Genomic DNA, 6,577 nt, shown 5'->3' with positions numbered 1-6,577 from the left:
TCTTGAGCACTAATGGTTATCACACCAGTAAGTGTGTTTAAGACATAATGAGACACAGTTCATTGTCAAACCAATAATTTTGTTGGTGGAGTTTGGAAGACTGCATCAGCTCACCTTGGCATGGAAGGAAGTTCTAGGTGTGAAAAAGATCATGTTTAAACAAATCCCAGACTTACTAATTGGTGCTCAGTGAATGTCAATTTATTATTCTTTCATCAAAAAGTCTCAGGTTATTGTAGGTATAAACATGAAATGGATTTTGTTTTTCAAAATTATGGTCTACCTCTGGGTAACAGGCTCCCTCTGAGCCATGGCAACAGAATTCCACAATTTTGACAACTTTGAAGACAAAAGAGTTGTTAGAACACATCTCCAACCATGCTTTAAAATTCAGTTCTATTCAATTTTTTGTTATTTCATTTAATTGCTTCTGCTTCTGATAGTCAGCATTTCTGTTTGCAACACCAGACAAAGCCTCCCTCGCCCTCTCCCCCTTGCTCCATTTCCTTCCAAGAAAGAAGGTCCTCGCCTCTCCTCAACCCCATCCTCTTCCCAGGCTGGAGGGGAGAGTCACAATGGAGGGAGGACCAGGAACTTGTCTGCCACCACTTAAGTCTGAGTACTTCCAGCCAGCAGCAGGTGGCACCTACGAGGACAGCCCTGAACGTGGGCAGTCGCTCCCTGGGAAGAGGCCAGCTGTCTTGAAGAACCCTGCGGCCCCCCTGGGGAGTGCTCTTGGGCAGCAGGCACTGGTCCTCGGACTCTGAACTCGACTCTGAACTAGACGATGCTGTTCTGGTGGTCTTGCCCTGACTTGGATGGAGTAAGGATTAACGCCGCCTTTCGCGGGCAATTTGTTTGCAGTTGTATTTTTTGTAGAGGATCCTTCCTTTGCTAACTCAGTGGCAATTATCTCTGAGACCTCCAGAGTGACATTGCTGGGCCCATCCCGGGTGGGTTCGTGATAAGACTCCAGCTCCGAGGAGGAACTGGGGCTGTCTTTTGAAACAGCGCCTACACCAGCTTTCCTTGTGGCTTTCACCAGGCTGTCTGCAGCAGGACCTTTTGGAGTTCTACAGTTCTGGGTGGTCCAGTCTTTTACCACATGTGGTTTAGGAGACTTGGAATTCCTGGTCTGCTTTTTGTATCCACATTTCTCCTTTTTCCTTGGTGATTTCCTTTTGGTTTCTTCTTTATCATCATCCATCATGCCACTGGCTGCTTTGTTCTTTCTCTTGTCTTTTTTCTTTTTTTTTTCCCCCCGACAGCCTGATCTGTGACCGCTTTTGTGTGCAGAACCAAGGTCTTCTCATTATCACTACTGTTCTCTTGCCTTTTCCAATGCTTTTTTGAGTACTTGCAACCTATGTCACTTTCTTCATCTTCCTACAACTTAAACGCCCGCTTCTTTGCTTTTCTAGATAATATATGAGTACTATCACCATTACTGACTACTGCAGAATTCTTAGCAACTCCTCTCACTTCTAATTTAACTCTGAGATAGTCGTTGTCCCTCACCAGGCACACGCTCTCAGCGGGGGGCAGGAGTCCCCCTCAACAACACCCCAAGTAGAGTCCAAGGAGGCCCCGGAACTGAAGCTAAAGTGCTGGTGGATAAGACCAATGAGATCTGTGATGATTTAGCATTGTTCAAGTCGACCAGAAGGCTGTACAGTGTGGAGTGGCTGGTGGTGGATAATCAAATTGAAGCTGTAACCTGACCATGTCGGAAGCTGCTGCTTTTCCAGTTCTATTCATTTTGTTTTTAATTATTATTAAAGGCAGAGAGAGAGAGAGGGGTCTTCCATCCCCTGGTTCTCACCCCAATTGGTCACAACAGCGGCCGGGACTTGAACCAGCACCCGCATGGGATGCCGGCACTGCTGGCGGCGGCTCTACCCGCTACACCACAGCACCGGCCCCCAGTTCTATTCATTTTTAAGTATTAAACCTATCCTTGACCAAAATCTCTACCCACATTGCTGTCAATACAAGCACGTTCTAGCTGCTCCGTGTGGGTAGCAGGGGTGGCAGCCGCAGTAGCACGGGTTGTTGCTGCCACTGCTGGTGGTGGCTGTGATGGTGGTGGCGGTAGCACCTGCGGTAATGGTGGTGGGGAGAGTAGCGGTGGAGGAGCCAGAGCAGTGAGCCTGGCTGAAATGGAGTGTGGAGAAGGCACACCGTGGGTCATCTGAGGCACTCCCCCTTCACCCTGCCTCACTGTTCGTCCTCCGGTGCTGGGGCGGGAAGTGGCAGGCAGTGCAGAGGTAGGGATCTCCTTGTAGAACGGCTTGCAATGAGGTAGCAGTTACTAATCTTGGTCATTCTCTAACACTGACTGGTCCTTTTCCATCTGCCTTTTGTGGTGGCAACCAAATACAGGTTCTGTCTGAGGTGCATCTGTTGGCTCACTGAAGGGTGCTAGGAGAGGCCTTGTGTTTGTGCCATCCCTCACCTGGTAGCTCTAGCCCGGACTCCACAGCTGCTGTGGCTGCAGCGCCCGCTGCAGGTGGCCGGCTCCCCTTGCCTCTGGCTGTTTGTTCAGTGGAGTAGAAATAAGTTAGTTCAGGATCACACACCTTCTGCCTTGCTTGCCCACGGGCACTCAAGGATCCCCTCCCAGGCAGATCTCTCAGATTTAGCATCTTTCTCCAAAGCAAAAACTTGGCTAATCCAGTTCCCCACCTACTCTTAGAGAAGACACTGTCTGTAGCTGATGTCTGGTTGAAGAGGAGAGTTTGGGGATCCACAGCCTTCCTGATTGACTTTTTTGGCCTTCTGGAAGTCAAGGAAGAGGAGAGCCTCATTTCAATGAAGCTGTACGCTCCCAGACTGAGACCCCTCCTCCCTCGCAGGTCTCCCCTCCTTCGTTCGTTCAGAACGGTGGAAGCCCTGTGGGATGGTGGCTTGCCCTCGACACCTGTAGCTTCGACCACAGCATGGAGATTTTCTGGCCTTCTTTTGCAGCAGTGGGTCTTACTTGCCAATTCTGTTGCTCAGAACCCAATGTCACACTAGTGCTTCAGGTCCCCCCCCCCCCCCAAGCAGAAATATAAAATTAAAGGGGCGAGGAGGATATTTGGCAGTTAGAATGCTGTTGGGATGCCCACGTTCTTTATCAGGGTGCCCGAGTTCAAGTTCTGGCTCTGTTCCCAATTCTAGTCCCCTTCTGAAGTGCACCCTGGGAGGCAGCAGATAATGGCTCAAGTCCTTGGGTCCCTGCCACTCATGTGGGAGACCTGGACTGAATTGCCAGCTTCTGACTTTGGCATGGCCTAGCCTGAGCCATTGCAGGCATTTGGAGTTGGTCATTTGGGGAGTGAACCAGCAAATAGGAGTTCTTTTTGTGTGTCAGCCTCAAATAAAAAAGGAAAAGGAAAAGGAAAAGAAAATGTATTGATAAAGGAAGGGACTAGGTCTCAAGAAATAGTATGGCCAAAGAAAGTATAATACTGTATTTTACAGGGCTTGGACTACAGCTACATCTGGTAATGTTCCAAATACATCAGGACTGGTGGCTGCTTAGATAACTTCTTCATTTACTGGGTGCTCAAGGCTGAGATTTATGTCTTCACAATGTCATTCAAGGGATGGGTTGTTATCAATTTTATCCATTCTATGGAGGAGGAAATTGACGTTCAGAGAATTGAAGTGGTTTCCAAATTGAGCAAACTTCTTAAGCAACAGCATCAGGACTCGAATATTCTCATTTCTTTTTATTATTACAGAGAGAACAGATTTCACGTATTTCATAGATACAAGTCTAAGACTATAATGATATTTACCTCCCTCCCTCCCTCTTCCTTGCTTCCTTATTTCTTCTTTTATTTTTTGTAATAACATACTTTCAATTGACTTTATAATCATAGGCTTAAGGCTCCACTACATGTAATGTACAACAGGTAAAAGTAGGAAGAATATTCTCATTTCAGCATTGGAATGAGGCACAAACACTTTCCCTAATAGTGTATGAGTGGTCGTAGGGGTGGTGACAGACAGCCCCAGCACATGAACCCAAGGCAATAGACGTGGATCTCTTTCCAGGTCCTTGTGCCTGCTTTCATCTTGTGACTTCTCTTCCCCCATTGGGTTCTGTTTGTTTAGGTTTGCTTAGGTATAATTTTTGTATAGTAAAATTCTCCATTTTTTTGGTGTACAGTTAAAGGAGTTTTGACAAATGTGTACATTTATGTAACTATGTCTAAAGCTCCACAAAGGACCAGTACTCCTTTGTAGTCAACCTCCTTCTCCCCCACCAAGTTCTCTCCCTATAAGTTGCCTTTCAACATTGTCTTTTTAATTTGAGGTTTATTTGTTTGAAAGGCAGAGTTACATACAGAAAGGGAGAGACAGAGGGACCTTCCATCTGCTGGTTTACTCCCCAAGTGTCTTCAACAGCCAAGTCTCACCAGGCCAAAGCCAGGAGCCAGGAGCTTCCCTGATCTCCCACGTGTGAGCAGGGGCTCACGTGCTTGGGCCATCTTCTGCTGCTTTCCCAGGCATGTTAGCAGGAGGCTGGGTTGGAAGTGGAGCAGCAGGGGTTCTGAAACCAGTTCTCACAGGGATGCAGACAGTGGCTTAAGCAGCTGTGCCGCAATGCTGCATCTTCCACACTGTCTTATAGATGGAGTGAGATAGTAAATCACCTTCTTGTGTCTAGATTTTTTTCTCCTTTGCATTATATTATCAGAGTTTCTGATTTTTTTGTGCCAGAATCCATTTAGTCTGCTTGAGAGACAAAAATTCTTTCTTAGGATTAAGCTTATAAGTGCTTAAGATAAATTAGAACATCATACAATAAAATTATGTTAAAATATTAAAAGAACTAACTTGTGACCTACTAATATAGGTACTTCTTAGTAATACACTAAATAATTACAACAAGCAGTAGGTCTAGCAACTACTAGGATATCAAAGAAACTATGAGAGGGCTGACATTGTGGCACAGTGGGTTAAACTGTCACTTGCAATGCCAGCATCCCATATGAGATGAGAACTGGCTGCTCCATTTCTTATCCAGTTCCCTGCTGATGTGCCTGGGAGGGCATCAGAGGATGGACCAAGCCCTTGGGCCCCTGCACCCCTATGGGAGACCCAGATGGAGTTTGAGGCTCCTGGTTTCAGTCTGGCCTAGCCTTGGCCTTTGCGGCCACCTGAAGAGTGAATCAGCAGATTGAAGATATTTCTCTGTCTCTCTGTCTCTCCCTCTCTTTCTGTGTGTGTGTAAATCTGCTTTTCAAATAAATAAATGCATCTTTTTTTTAAAGAAGTTATGAGAATACATAGTATTTTGAGGTGTCTGCAACAACTGTAATAAAATATGCAACACTGGTGATTTTTATTGGGGAGAGTCAGTTACTGCTCATAGTGCTGTGTTTTGATGCTTACAATTAATAGTGAAAGGAAATTCTACTCAAACAAAAGACAGCACATGGCCAGCGCCGTGGCTCAATAGGCTAATCCTCCACCTGCGGTGCCAGCACACCGGGTTCTAGTCCTAGTTGGGGTGCCAGATCCTGTTCTGGTTGATCCTCTTCAGTCCAGCTCTCAGCTGTGGCCCGGGAGTGCAGTGGAGGACGGCCCAAGTCCTTGGGCCCTGCACCCCATGGGAGACCAGGAGAAGCACCTGGCTCCTGGCTTTATATCAGTGCGTTGCACCACTGGAGGCGGGGGGGATGAACCAACGGACAAGGAAGACCTTTCTCTCTCTCTTTTTCTCTCACTGTCCACTCTACCTGTCCAAAAAAAAAAAAAACAAAAAAACACACACACACACACACAAAGAAAAATTGAAAAATTGAAAGGTTTCTCGCATCTAGACCATAGACTCCCCAAACCCAATCCTTTGGGGCTCCACATGCTCCTGGTTAAAAATTCCTATTTCTAGGGCCTTGTCATCACCTACAACCAGTCTATAAAGGCATGGGGAGCTGGCTACAGGACAGTTCACAGGGCCTGGCCTAGAAGTGGCCCTTGCCATGGGTGCTGGTGTTCTGTTAGAGAGAACTTAGTCTTAGGGCTCCACCTATCTGTAAAGGAGACTAGGCAACCTAGTCAGCTGTGTCCCCAGAGGTAGGTGAGTGAATTTTGGTGGTTATCTCATAGACTCTGTCATACTAATCTTACTCAATTTAACCCTCTACTGCCTGATATGATAATCTCCTAGGAGGATAAAAGCATGGCTTTGAAAAATTTAATGATAACATCACTTGGGTAGTAGGTCTGAGACTCAGAACAAAAATCCGGGTCTTCTCACCCCAAATCCTACGCCTTTTGCAGGATATTTTGGTATCTTTGATGCCGTGAGTTTGAAGGAACTCTACAAAGATCTCCTTGCATGAAAATATTGCTCCCTTGTCTAAGGGTTCCTTGCGCTTGTGGTTTAATGCTCTCCAATGGCTCTTTGAAATGTTAATACTTTTATCTTTGAATCTGTGTTTTGTAAGTAAAGTCTGATGGAACAGTGGGGCATTTGCTGGTCATAGTGGAGCCTTGACTCACACGAATCTCCCTAGACAAATTCTCCTGTTGTTAGCTCTCTGCCCCGGTTTCCTGAGCCCACCCTACCTCATCATCC

General features: G+C 46.4%; 1 pseudogene; it reads right to left on the bottom strand.

The window, feature by feature from the left end:
• Positions 1-309: 309 nt before the first annotated feature.
• Positions 310-5,670, bottom strand: LOC127491813 (coilin pseudogene; annotated as a pseudogene).
• Between the last annotated feature and the right edge of the window lie 907 nt (positions 5,671-6,577).

Source organism: Oryctolagus cuniculus, chromosome 3 (assembly GCF_964237555.1).
Source record: "Oryctolagus cuniculus chromosome 3, mOryCun1.1, whole genome shotgun sequence".
NCBI classification, from domain to species: domain Eukaryota; kingdom Metazoa; phylum Chordata; class Mammalia; order Lagomorpha; family Leporidae; genus Oryctolagus; species Oryctolagus cuniculus.
The sequence above is the reverse complement of the archived record's forward strand: the minus strand, read 5'-3'. Positions and strand labels throughout refer to the sequence as shown.